Source organism: Balaenoptera borealis, assembly GCF_965194805.1.
Source record: "Balaenoptera borealis genome assembly, chromosome: 7".
Lineage (NCBI taxonomy): Eukaryota > Metazoa > Chordata > Mammalia > Artiodactyla > Balaenopteridae > Balaenoptera > Balaenoptera borealis.
Window position 1 is genome coordinate 78,499,913 of NC_138864.1, and position 14,471 is coordinate 78,514,383.

Consider the following 14,471-nt stretch of genomic DNA (forward strand, 5'->3'; position numbering starts at 1 on the left):
ATGAACATGTAAAAAATTAAGAGCAATTGTTAGTGAGTTTCATTCATTGTAATGCTTAACTATAGGCATTAAAATAGTCTCATCACTTAAAGTGCTCCTGTTAAAATTATGAAAAGGTATTATTTAATGTGACATGGACTGAAATGGCTTCCTAGGAAAGAAATCCATGATAAAAAGTACAAACTAATACATAAGGCATGAGGTATTTAAGGGATGAAGTGTTCTATATAAGGAGATTATCTTTGGAGAGACAAATCCATGACTTGAGAAATGAGGCTAAGCATTTTTGCCTAATGAAATCTTGTATATAAGGCTACTTAATTTTATTAGGTAAGGTGGTTTTCTTTAATCCTTATAAGTCTGTACAGAAACCTCTAGGAACCTTCATGATATTGACTCTCCAGATATACAGTTCATAGTTTGAGCAGCTCATTTGTTCAGTCATTGTTTTGTTACACAGGTATGCATAAATATATTAATTTTGTAACAATTTTAAGATATTACCAGGTAGAGCCAAGAGCCCTTTTAACTAACCCTTCTTTCAATCTCTGCTCCTTCCCCAGGGGTAATACCTGTTATACTTTGCTTTATATCTTTCCAGACCGATTCCTGTATATTTGCATATTTGTACCTGTGGAAAAGATAAAGTTTTGTGTGCTTCATTTCTCTCTATATGACACAATACTATCTTTATGACACTTGCTGTTTTCCACAGAAAAACGTGTTTTGGAGGGTTTTACATGTTAGTGCATATAAAATCACGTTCTTTTAACGGTTGCAGATTATTCATAGGATGGGGATTTAGGCATTCCCCTGATGAGGAACATTGAGGCTATTTCTGTTTTTTCCCATGTTTTCCAGTAACATCACGGTGAGCGTCCTAAAAAGCTGCCTCATTAGAAGCAGTATTACCAATTATCATGACGATCTTTCACTTGATAATAAGTTGTGATGATGAAGGTTTAGTAGAGTTAAAACTTGGATTTTTCTTTTTAATTAAAAACATTACTTGAATTCTGGTAATGGTGGCATGAAGAGGCTGGCAGTTCCCTCTGCAGAAAGTAAATAGAAAACCGGACAGAATTGTCAAAAACATCCATTTAGGGGTATTGGAAATTGACCAAACGTAGTTAAAAAAAATTGATCTTGTACAACCGTTAGGGCTTGGGGTGAGAACAGTGCGAGTCTGTGGCCTTCTGGCCCGGGCCCTTCCCAGATACCTCCTCAGGCGTGCCCTGCTGTCCCCACCCTCCTCAGCTGATGAAAACTGAAGCTTTACCAGCTTGGGACTAGCTGAGAAACCCAGCAGCTTTGCTGCCAAAGAGGTGGCCGTGGGGGAGTAACTTGATTCAGGGAAGGGAGGAGTGAGAGGGGGCACAAAAACCTGTGGCTTTGCAAGTACAGATTGGTGGGTTTGGATGGAAAGAGAGGGAGAAAACCTGCTGCCTTGCTAGCTCAACGCTGTGGGCCTGGTTTAGGGTGAGCAGTGGACCAGAAGAAATTTAATAGAGAAATCCCAGAAATGAGAGAACCATAGAAGGGCTGAGGTAAGTTCACCATACAGCTCTGGTTGACTGGAAGCTACGTATGTGAAGGGGAGACCCAAGAGAGGGGAGACCCAAAAAGTTCAACCCAGAGGAGACTAGAGAACTGGCTGCAGTGTTGAGTGCATTCCCCAGTCTATACACAAATCAACTGGCAGAAGCTGGACATCTTACAGGCTTGAGATGTTTGAGCACAACCATTGCCCAGGTCATTGGCTGACCATTAAGCTATACAGACATAGGCACACCCACTAGGAAGCCAGGCTAAAATATAAAAGTAAGAATTAAAAAAACTGAACAGAGACGTCCCAACTGCATACCATGTAGGGAAACTGATTCTTCAGTTCAAGTCCAGATGAATTACTAAAAAATACCCAGCATCTCTGAAAAATAAAATAAATTGAATTACCATAATATATTAAAGGTTCAATTTTCAAACAAACTGCTGGATGTGAAAAAAAAAAAGAAAATAAAACCTAGGAAAACGTGACATATCATCACGAGAGTCAGTGGAAACTGACTGTGAGTGGGCTTGATGTAGGATTTAACAGAGACTTTGAATTGGCTGTTTTTAATATGTTCAAAGAATTAAAGGACAGTATATTAGCAACACTTAATAGAGAGTCCCAAGAGAGAAACAAATTAGAAAGGAAGAATGAAATAGAAATTTAAGATTTCAAAAGTACAATAATTGAAATGAATAGGATAGGATTTATTTATCCAATAAATCTGTTATTGGATAGGCTCAATAACAGATTTGAGATGTCAGAGAAAACTTGAAGATCAATAAAAAGTATTCACTCTAAAGAAGAGAGAGAGAAAAAACATATTGTGAAAAGTGGACAGAGCCTCAGAGACCTGTGGGACAATGTCAGACATTTCAACATAGATATAATGAGAGTTCCAGACAGGAAGGAAGGAGAGAAGAGACAGAAAAAATATTTGAAGAAATAGTGGCACCAAACCTCCCTCCCAGATTTGGTGGAAAATAATAAAAAGGGTTCCAGTAAGATGGAGTAAGCACACAATACCCCGTCTCTTCCACTGAATGCGGCCATAAAAACTGGACAGCATACAGGAGTAGCTATTTGCAGACTCTGAAAAGTCAATAGTATCAGGCGGGTTAGAGAAGACAACCAGAAATTTAAGTACCATTGAATCAACGGTGAGTTTACTGTTCTTTTGTTTTGTTTTGCTTTGTTATCCCTGGACCTAACCCCAAACCTAGAGCATCAGAATGGACAGCTAGAACTACAAAAACTTGCTGGTTCTGGTTTAAAGAGCAAGATGCTCAACAGGAGTGCAGAGATCAATCAGTCCCTCCCCCTCCCCCTCCCCTCCCCCTCCCCCCTCCCCCTCCCCTCCCCTCCCCTCCCCTCCCCTCCCCTCCCCCTCTCTGCCGCCCAGCCCCCAGGAAGTCCTTTGGCAGCAGTGCTGAAGCAGCTACAGCAGCTAAGAGGAGCATAACTAAAACTCCAAAACAAGAAACCTTCCTCCTCAATTGGAGGAGTTGTGGTTCCTGTCGTTTTTTTGTGGGGTTTTTTTTTTTTCCTCTGTGCTCTGGCTGCCTGAACCAGGTCATGAGCCCATTTATAGAAAGTACACTGCAGAATGGGTTAAATTATGCCCCAGATTTCTGGAGGATCAGTAAAGAACATCCCAGAGAACCCAAAGTGCCAGGCAGATTGCAGAGGAGCTTTGGAAAGAGACTTCTTAAAGTTGTTATGCACTCCTAGGCTCATCCTTGAGAGGTGTGTATGTGGATCTGACCCTAAAGAACACATATAGATGTTTAGTACTGAAATACCAATAGACCACCAACTAAGCCCCAGACTGGCTAGTGGGTGGTACATATATGGGACTGATCCAAATAACACTGTGGAAATTTTGAAGTTTACTGGTTTCTTATAAAGTTAAATATACACTTACCATGTGATCTAGCAATCCCATTCCTAGGTATTTACCTAAGAGAAATGAAAACTTAAGTTCACAAATAAAGGTGCAGATAAGCATGGACAACTAAACTAAAATGGCATTGGTACCTTAGAGGGTCAGAATTTAACTGAGTCAATTGCTTGCTGAAACAAAAATATCAACACTCTCCCTAAGATTTCAGCAAGACAGTCTTTGTTTGTTTATTTATTTATTTATTTATTTGGCTGCGTTGGGTCTTCGTTGCTGTGCACGGGCTTTCTCTGGTTGTTGTGAGCGGGGCCTACTCTTCATTGTGGTGCGTGGGCTTCTCATTGTGGTGGCTTCTCTTGTCGCGGAGCACGAGCTCTAGGCGCCGGGCTTCAGTAATTGTGCCCCACGGGCTCTAGAGCGCAGGCTCAGTAGTTGTGGCGCACGGGCTTAGTTGCTCCGTGGTATGTGGGATCTTCCTGGACCAGGGCTTGAACCCATGTCCCCTGCATCGGCAGGCGGATTCTTAACCACTCCACCACCAGGGAAGTCTGGCAGAGTCTTATGTTATTAAAAATGTACAACATACAGTCCAAAATTCCTTGGCATATGGAGAACCTGGGAAACCTTAACCCAGATGGGCAGAGATAATCATGAGACACCAATACTGAGATGACACAGATGTGGGAATCATCTGAGGAAGATTTAAAGCAGGTTTTATAAATATGCTACAACAATTAAGGGTGAGCTCTCTTGAAATGAATGGAAATATAGAATGTCTCAGTAAAGAAATAGGAAAAAGAAAAACCAAATGGGAAATTTGGAACTGAAAAATATGATACCAAAAAACTCCCTGGACAAGCACAATAGCAGGATGGAGATGACAGTCCGTGAACTTCAAAGTAGATCAGTAGAAATTTATCCAAACTGAAAAACAAAAGAAAAAAATAGTTGAAAAAAAAAATAATGAGAAGAGCTCGAGGGACCTATGGGATGGTACCAGGTCTAACGTTAGGTTTCATCAGACACCCAGAAGGAAGAAAGAAATAATATGGTACAGAAACAAGTGTTTGAAGAAGTAGTGGCTGAAAACTTCCCAAATTTAGTGCAAGACATAAATTTGTCTTGTAGACTCAAGAGGTTCATTGAACCTTAAGTGGCATAAGCCCAGTGAAATCATGCCCAGAAACAACATAATGGAATTGCTGAAAACAAGACAAAGAAAAAAATACAGAAAGCAAAAAACAGAAAACCAGTAATAGAGTAACTATTTGAATGAATGTGGATGTCTCATCAGAGACCATAGAGGCCAAAAGGAAGTGAAACAATATTTTAAACATACCAGGGGTGGGTGTCAATCCAGTGAAACTATTCTCCAAGAACCTGGTGCTTTTTTTTTCTCTTTGAGCGGACTTCTCTCTGAAAGCATTGCACATAATAGAAAATTGTTTCTAAGTAAGAGTGCCAGGAAGTTACACTAGCTGCTTTTGCAAGGCGTTTACTTAGTTCATAGTAGGAAGATTGTTAAGTTCATTTAAAATGGTAGTTCACTTTCCTTTCTGAATTAAACTTGTCATCAGAGGATGACAGTACAGAGTGGGTCAGTTAACATGATTAAATTAGGGGGAAAACCCAACTATGTTCATTAAAAAAAACAATTGTTTTTAAGGTGGGAAAATTGTAATAAATTGCTGTTTTTGAGATACATTTTTCACTGACACTTTAAATAATTAACAGTAGTCATGATGAGAGATGGTTGAAGAGATTGAATTGCAGAATGTTAGGTAAAGCAGAATATTTAGCATTTATATGTTTTTAGTAGATCAGTCATTTAAATTTATTGTTTAACCTCATGAGTTACATCAATCTCATTTCTTTTTTACAGATAAGGAAATAAGTGTGTAGTTAAATTTTTCTTTAATGCTATATTGGAGAAAAAGATTAAAATTCAGAATTTAGCTCTATTTTAATCACTTTTTGCGGCACATGTTCTCAGCATTTATATTGATATGTCTTTATGAGGCAATTCATTATTATTGTAACAAATAATGAAATGAGGACCTCTTAATGGAGATGTAATTGATACAACCTGTTTATAAAGGACAGTTTGACACTATCTGACAATTGAAAAATCACGTATCCTTTGATCTAGCAGTTCTACTCTTAGTATTTACTTACTAATGATGTGTACGTAACTATGTATGTGTGTATAGATATAGGTGTTGATTGTAACACTGATTATAACTGCAAAAAATGGAAGCAACCTGTATATCTTTCAGTAGAGGACAGACTAAATAAATGTTGATGCATCCATATAGTGAAGTGCTAGATATATTGAAAAGAATGAGCTCCAATATGGAAAGATTACTAAGATATTTTATTAATAAAACAATCATTCATGTAAATAAAAAAGGATATATTCAAATACAGGGATAAATTTTGCTGGGACGGCTAGAAAGAAAATCTCTTTGGAGAAAATCAGTTTTTATGTTTATTTTAAAATATTTCAATATAGTTAAACTGCCTTTCACCACGCATGTGTGTATATACATACACATATACATATTTGTATATATATACATGTGTAAATATATATTGAGTTTTTAAAAATAGCATATGTAAAGTTTTTTAACTCATTTTTCATCAAAACTTTGACATTGTTACTCCATTATCTTCTGGTATTAAATATTACCAGTAATAAGTGGCATGGAAGTCTGATTATTGTTACTTTTACAAACTCTTTTCTTTCTGGAAATCTTCACCTCCCCCTTTTTAATCCTCAACATTTTGAAATTTCACTTAGGTGTCCAGATCTGGGTCTTTTGCATTCATTCTGAAGTTTTGTTTGTCATTTAAGTTCAGAGACATTTTCTACTATTATTTCTTCAACTATTTCATTCCCATCCTTGTCTCTGATCTTGTCCTATGAAACTCCTGATATGCACCGTTGGATTTGATTATGTATTTTAAGTGTTCTCATATTTTTCATCTTCTCCTTTTTGTTCTGCATTTGGGAGTTTACCTTGACTTGATTTTCCAGATTAGCAGTTTCAGCCTTATCATTCTATCATTTAGTCTGCTGTTTGATTTTTTTTTACTTTGACAATATTGTTTTTAACTGCCAGTAACTTTTTCTTCTTCTCTGATTGCTCCATGATCTCCCTCTTAGCAGCCTGTTCCTTTATGAATGCAGTAGCCTCTCACATATCTTTGAGAATGCTAATAAAAATAAAAAATTTAAGTTCTATTCTCAGCACCATCTGTTTCCCCTGTAGTTTAGTTTGTTCAACTTTGTCCCTTGTCACTGATGTTTTCTTCATATGTCTGGCAATCAGTAATGGTTGGTTTATATTTATAAATGGAGGATTAGGTTGATTAATCCAGAATATACCTCTGTTGAGGACTTCCTCTGTAGTTGTGTAGGCTGTCCCCCCACCCCCCAGCCCTCTGTTTGGAATGGCGGGCTTCTCCTTCAGATATCTAGGCAGAGAACTAGTGAGCAAGTTGGGAACCCTCAAATAGCTAAATTAAGAAGGAGGAATTTACCCTGGCTTTGGAACATATTGGTACAAGGCTGTAAGTTGGAAGAACAGAAGGGGAGAAGGTGGGGCCACCCCAGAAGTGTTAGACAGTGTGGTGAGGGGAATTTTTTGGTTATCAGAATACCTGAGGAACACTGCAGGCATTTGGTGGAGAACAATCCTATGCAAAAAGGATTATGCCAATAGTCTCCTGTTTGAGAAACACTGCTTTAGAGCATTCACTGTGGGATAGTCTCCCTTCCCCCACCCCTACTCATCTAGTGTCTGTTGTGAAGAACCAGATGCACCTCAGCCTCTCTGCTCTTTGTTTAGGCGCCACATCCATGTAAGGAACCCTTCCCATGCAAGACATGCGCCCACTGTCTCTGGGAAGAAGTCTGTGGTACTTAGGCCAAAAAGTGTGCCCTTGTGTATGGGGTTCCTTAACTGCTGTGAGTGGCTGCCCATCCACTCACTGTGCCTGCCCTTTTCTTTTGTTGGCTCCAGGCTTAGATTTTCTCTAGGAATGCTTTGGGAAATACAGCTCCATGTTTCGTTTCAAGGTTTTAAACATTGATCATAAATTCAAGATTTTCAGTAGGGTGAACTGTTTCGTTCTTTGCACTGGGATGCCTTCCACTGGGTGTCTCCCATTTTATTGTCCCACCACTCCCATCAAAGAAAGAGTTAACCTTTTACTCCTTTCCAGTATTCACTCAGTGTTAATAATGCACTAGAAGGTATTGTTGCAGGAGTTGCCATGTATTATTTAGTTGCAACAACCCTGTAAGAATAGGTAACTATTGCCGTTCCCCATTTAACAGATGAAAGAAACTGAATTGGAGAGGTTAAGTCATATACTCAGGTTTTCAGGACTAGTTAAGTGGTGTTGTCCAGGCTTTTAACCACTATGCTATATCACTTAATTCTCTGATTCCTTCATAGTGTTCTTATCATCGTGCTTCATTCATTTGTGTACACATTTTGGTCTACTCTGCTAGATGTCATTTTTGGAGGAAAGATAGTGTGTCTCTTTTCTTCAACATCAATCATCATGCCTGGTCTATAAGCACTTGGCTAATGTTGAGTAAGTTAGCTGAGCACATTTAAAGTTTAACTTTCTTCTTTGATTCAATATAACTAAACTAGAATTTCGAGATACTATTTTGAGAACTAAGGTATTGACTTCATATTGTCCTTTTATAGAAAACAAGTGTTTTTATTGACCTAACGATTTAGATGAACTCTTGCTGTCAAATCAGTCACGCGAGTCATATGTCAAAATTTAATCATAAAGAAACCTAACTTGATCCAAATTTTTTTTTAATTTTTATTTTATATTGAAGCATAGTTGATTAACAGTGTTGTGTTAGTTTCAGGCGTACAGCAAAGTGATGCAGTTATACATATACATATATCTATTCTTTGTCAAATTCTTTTCCCATTTAGGTTATTACAGAATATTGAGCAGAGTTCCCTGTGCTATTCAGTAGGTCCTTATTGGTTATTTTAAATATAATAGTGTGTACATGTCCATCCTAAACTCCCAATCTCACCCTTCTGCCCTGGTAACCATAAATTTGTTCTCTAAGTCTATTGAGTCTGTTTGTTTTGTAAATAAATTCACTTGTATCATTTTTTTTTTAAGATTCCGCATATAAGCGATATCATATGATATTTGTCTTTCTCTGTCTGACTTACTTCACTTAGTAAAATAATCTCCAGGTCCATCCACGTTGCTGCAAATGGCATTATTTCATTCTTTTTAGTGGCTGAGTAATATTCCATTATATATGTGTACCACATCTTCTTTATCCATTCATCTGTCATTGTACAGTTAGATTGCTTCCATGTCTTGGCTACTGTAAACAGTGCTGCAATAAACATTGGGGTGCATGTATCCTTTCAAAACATGTTTTTCTCTGGATATATGCCCAGGAGTGGGATTGCTGGATCATATGGTAGTTCTATTTTTAGTTTTTTAAGGAATCTTCATACTATTCTCCATAGCAGCTGCACCAATTCGCATTCCCACCAACAGTGCAAGAGGATACCCTTTTCTCCACACCCTCTCCAGCATTTATTGCTTGTAGACTTTTTGATGATGGCCAGTGTGACTGATGTGAGGTGATAACCTCATTGTAGTTTTGATTTGCATTTCTCTAATAATTAGTGCTGTTGAGCATCTTTTCATGTGCCTGTTGGCCATCTGTATGTCATCTTTGGAGAAATGTCTATTTAGGTCTTCTGCCTGTCTTTTGATTGGGTTGTTTGTTTTTTTGATATAGAGCTGCATGAGCTGTTTGTAAATTTTGAAGACTTATCCCTTGTCGGTAGTATTGTTGGCAAATATTTTCTCCCATTCTGAGGGTGGTCTCTTTGTCTTGTTTATAGTTTCCTTTGCTGTGTAAAAGCTTTTGAGCTTAATTAGGTCCCATTTGTTTATTTTTGTTTTTATTTCCATTACTTTAAGAGACAGCTCACAAAAGATATTGCTGTGATTTACGTCGAAGAGTGTTTTGCCTATGTTTTTCTCTAAGAGTGTTATAGTATCCAGTCTTACATTTAGGTCTTTAATCCATTTTGAGTTTATTTTTGTGTATGGTGTTAACGAATGTTCTAATTTCATTTTTTTTACATGTAGCTGTCCAGTTTTTCCAGCACCATTTATTGAAGAGACTCTCCTCTGTTGTATAGTCTTTCCTCCTTTGTCGTAGATTAATTGACCATAGGTGCATGGGTTTATTTCTGGGCTTTCTATCCAATTCCATTGATCTATATTTCTGTTTTTGTGCCAGTACCATACTGTCTTGATTACTGTAGCTTTGTGGTATAGTCTGACATTACGGAGCCTAATTCCTTCAACTCCGTTTTTCTTACTCAAGATTGCTTTGGCTGTGTGGGGACTTTTGTGTCTCCATACAAATTAAAAAAATTTTTGTTCTAGTTCTCTGAAAAATGCCATTGGTAATTTGATAGGTGTTGCATTGAATCTGTAGATTGCCTTGGGTAATACGGTTATTTGAACAATATTGATTCTTCCAATCCAAAAACATAGTATCTCTTTCCATCTGTTTGTGTCATCTTTGATTACATCAGTGCCTTATAGTTTTCGGAGTGTAGGTCTTCTACCTCCTTAGGTCAGTTTATTCCTAGGTATTTTATTCTCTTTGATGCGATGGTAAATGGGAGTGTTTCTTTAATTTCTCTTTCTGATCTTTTGATGTTAGTGCATAGAAATGTAAGAGATTTCTATGTATTAATTTTGTATCCTGCCACTTTACTGAATTCATTGATGAGCTCTAGTAGTTTTCTGGTACCGTCTTTAGGATTTTCTACATATAGTATCATGTCATCTGCAAACAGTGATGGTTTTACTTCTTCTTTTCCAATTTGGATTCCTTTTATTTTCCTTCTCTGATTGCTCTGGCTAGGACTTCCAAAACAATGTTGAATAAAAGTGGTGAGAGTGGACATCCTTGTCTTATTCCTGACCTTAGAGGAAATGCTTTCAGCTTTTCACCATTGAGTATGATGTTAGCTGTAGGTTTGTTTTATATGGCCTTTATTATGTTTAGGTAAGTTCCCTCTATGCCCACTTTCTAGAGAGTTTTTATCATAAATGGGTGTTGAATTTTGTCAAAAGCTTTTTCTGGATCTACTGAGATGATCAGATGGTTTTTATTTAATTTGTTAATGTGGTGTATCACACTGATTGATTTGTGGATACTGAAAAATCCTTGCATCCCTAGGATAAATCCCACTTGATCATGGTGTATGATCCTTTTAATATATTGTTGGATTCTATTTGCTAGTATTTTGTTGAGGATTTTTGTATCTATGTTCATCAGTGATATTGGCCTGTAATTTTCTTTTTTTTTTGTCGTATCTTTGTCTGGTTTTGGTATTAGGGTGATGGTGGCCTCATAGAATGAGTTTAGGAGTATTCCTTCCTCTGCAATATTTTGGAATAGTTTTGGAAGGATAGGTGGTAATTCTGCTTCTCTAAATATTTGATAGAATTTGCCTATGAAGCCGTCTGGTCCTGGACTTTTGTTTGTTGGGAGTTTTTTAATCACAGTTTGAATTTCAGTACTTGTGATTGGTCTGTTCATATTTTCTGTTTCTTCCTGGTTCAGTATTGGGAGATTGCACCCTTCTAAGAATTTGTCCATTTCTTCCAGGTTGTCCATTTTATTGGCATATAGTTGCTTGTAGTAGTCTCTTATGATCCTTTGTATTTCTGTGGTGTCGTAACTTCTCTTTTTTCATTTCTAATTTTATCAGTTTGAGCCCTCTCCCTTTTTTTTTTTTTTTTTTGATGAGTCTGGCTAAAGGTTTATCAATTTTGTTTATCTTTTCAAAGAACCAGCTTTTAGTTTCATTGATCTTTTGTATTGTTTTTGTCTCTATTTCGCTTATTTCTGCTATGATCTTTATGATTTCTTTCCTTCTACTACCTTTGGTTTTGTTTGTTCTTTTTTCTCTAGTTGCTTTAGATATAAGGTTAGGTTGTTTATGTGTGATTTTTCTTGTTTCCTGAGGTAACGTTGTATTGCTATTAACTTCCCTCTCAGAACTGGTTTTGCCGCATCACATAGGTTTTTGGATCGTTGTGCTTTCGTTTTCATTTGTGTCCAGGTATTTTTTTTATTTTTCTCTTTGATTTCTTCAGTGATCCATTAGTTGTTTAGTAGCATATTGTTTAGCCTCCACGTGTTTGTATTTTTTACAGTTTTTTTCTTGTAGTTGATTTCTAATCTTACAGTATTTTGTTGGAAAAGGTGCTTGATCTGACTTCAATTTTCTTAAATTTACTGAGGCTTGCTTTGTGGCCCAGCATATGATCAATCCTGGAGAATGTTCCATGTGCACTTGAGAAGAAGGTGTATACTGCTGATTTTGGATGGAATGCTCTATAAATATCAATTAAGTCCATCTGGTCTAATGTGTCATTTAAGGCCTGTGTTTCCTTATTGATCTTCTGTCTGGATGATCTGTACATTGATGAAAGTGAGGTGTTAAAGTCCACCAGTGTTACTGTGTTACTGTCTATTTCTCCCTTTATGGCTGTTAGCATTTGCCTTATATATTGAGGTGCTCCTGTGTTGGGTGCATACATATTTACAATTGTTACATCTTCTTCTTGGATTGATCTGTTGATCATTATGTAGCATCCTTCTTTGTCTCTTGTAACAGTCTTTATTTTAAAGTCTATTTTGTCTGATATGAGTATTGCTACTCCAACTTTCTTTTGATTTCCATTTGTATGGATAACCTTTTTCCAACCCCTCACTTTCATTCTGTATGTGTCCCTAGATCCAAAGTGGGTCTCTTGTAGACAGCCTGTACACGGGTCTTGTTTTTGTATCCATTCCATCAGTCTGTGTCTTTTGGTTGGAGCATTTAATTCATTTACATTTAAGGTAATTATTGATGTGTATGTTCCTATTTCCATTTTCTTAATTGTTTTGGATTTGTTTTTGTAGGTCTTTTTTCTTCCCTTTCTCTTTTGTTCTCTTGTGATTTGTTGACTGACTTTAGTGTTGTGTTTGGATTCCTTTTGTGTGTGTGTGTATCCATTGTAGATTTTTGGTTTGCGGTTACCATGATGTATTGATATAGCAGTCTATATATAAAAAAGATTCTTTTAAGTTGCTGGTCTTTTAATTTCAAATGCATTTCCAGTAGCCTGCATTTGTGCTCTCCTCTTCTCACAATTACTGGTTTTGATAACATATTTGTGTTCAGATGTTTTCCTACCTTTACTTGATGTTGCCTTTACTGGTGAGCTTTTCCATTTAATTTTATTGTTTCTAGTAGTGGCCTTTTATTTTCTGATTAGATAAGTTCCTTTAGCATTTGTTGCAAAGCTGGTTTGGTGGTGCTGAATTCTCTTAGCTTTTACTTGTCTGTAAAGCTTTTGATTTCTCCATCAAAACTGAATGAGAGCCTTGCTGTGTAGAGTAGTCTTCATTATAGGTTCTTCCCTTGCATCACTTTAATATATTGTGCCTCATTCTTTTGGTCTGCAGAGTTTCTGCTGAGAAATCAACTGATAACCTTATGGGAGTTCCCTTGTATGTTATTTGTTGCCTTTCCCTTATTGCTTTTAATATTTTCTCTTTGTTTTTACTTTTTTGTCAGTGTGATTACTATGTGTGTTGGCGTGTTCGTTGTTGGGTTTATATTGCCTAGGACCCTGCACTTCTTGGACTTGGATGACTTTTTTCTTTCCCATGTTACGGAAGTTTTCAGCTATTATTTTTTCAAATATTTTCTTAGGTCCTTTCTCTCTCTCTTCTCATTCTGGGACCCCTATAATGTGAATGTTGGTACGGTCAGTGTTTTCTCAAAGGTCTCTTATACTGTCTTCCTTTCTTTTCATTCTTTTTTCTTTATTCTGTTCTGTGGCAGTGATTTCCACCATTCTGTCTTCCAGCTCACTTATCTGTTCTTCTGCCTCAGTCACTCTGCTATTGACTCCTTCTAGTTTATTTTTCATTTCAGTTATTGTATTGTTCATCTCTGTTTGTTTTTTAGTTCTTCTAGGTCTTGTTAAACATTTCTTGTATCTTCTCAATCTGTGCCTTCATTCTTTTCCCAAGATCTTGGATCATCTTCACTATCATTACTCTCAATTCTTTTTTCTGGTGGATTACCTATCTCTACTTCACTTAATTGTTCTTCTGGGGTTTTAGCTTATTCCTTCATCTGGGACATATTCCCCTGCCATCTCATTTTGTCTGACTTTTTGTGCTTGCAGTTTCCGTTCTGCAGACTGCCAGATCGTAGTTCTTCTTGCTTCTGCTGTCTGCCTTCATCTAGTGGATGAGGCTTCTCTCTTGTTGCCAGTCCCCCAGGCTGTGAAGACTGACATGGGGCTCAAGACTTTCACTCCTGTGGGAGAACGTCTCTGGTATAATTATTTACCAGTTCATGTGTTGCCCACCCGGTGGGTGGCTTGTTGTTGCTTTGTCTTTGGATGTAGGGTATCTTTTTTGGTAGGTTCCAATGGTTTTGTTTTCTTTTGTTTTTGTTTTTGTCGATGGTTGTTCAGCAATTAGTTGTGATTTTGGTGTTTTTGTAAGAAAGGGTGAGCCTTCTACTCTGCTGTCTTGCTGGCAAGTCAATCCAAATTTCAATTTCAATCCAGTTTTCTGTACCATTGCCTGGAAATGTATTTAAAAATTTTTTTCCTGCTGTATTGAAAATACATTAGAAGTAGTCCAAATGACTTAGATAATTCCTTTAAATTTTTGCTTAAATATTTCCAAATGCACACAGAATAAGGTTTTGTTTTTCATTTTCTGAATCTGCAAATTATGCAGTATGGTTCTGTCAAAGTAACTGTTATTCTATCTACAAAGTATAAGAGCAGAAATAATTTTTAACGTCTTATGAAAACTTAATTTACCTGTCATATTTTCATTGGGGATTTCAGTTCGTTGAATTAAATGGGAGTGAATATACCACAAATGTGATTACAAAAGGATTTTTAATA

General features: G+C 37.0%; 1 protein-coding gene across 7 annotated transcripts in view; it reads left to right on the top strand.

Moving 5' to 3' along the window:
• Positions 1-14,471, top strand: part of PALS2 (protein associated with LIN7 2, MAGUK p55 family member) — a 111,445-nt gene that overhangs the window by 36,718 nt on the left and 60,256 nt on the right. The window lies entirely within an intron of this gene.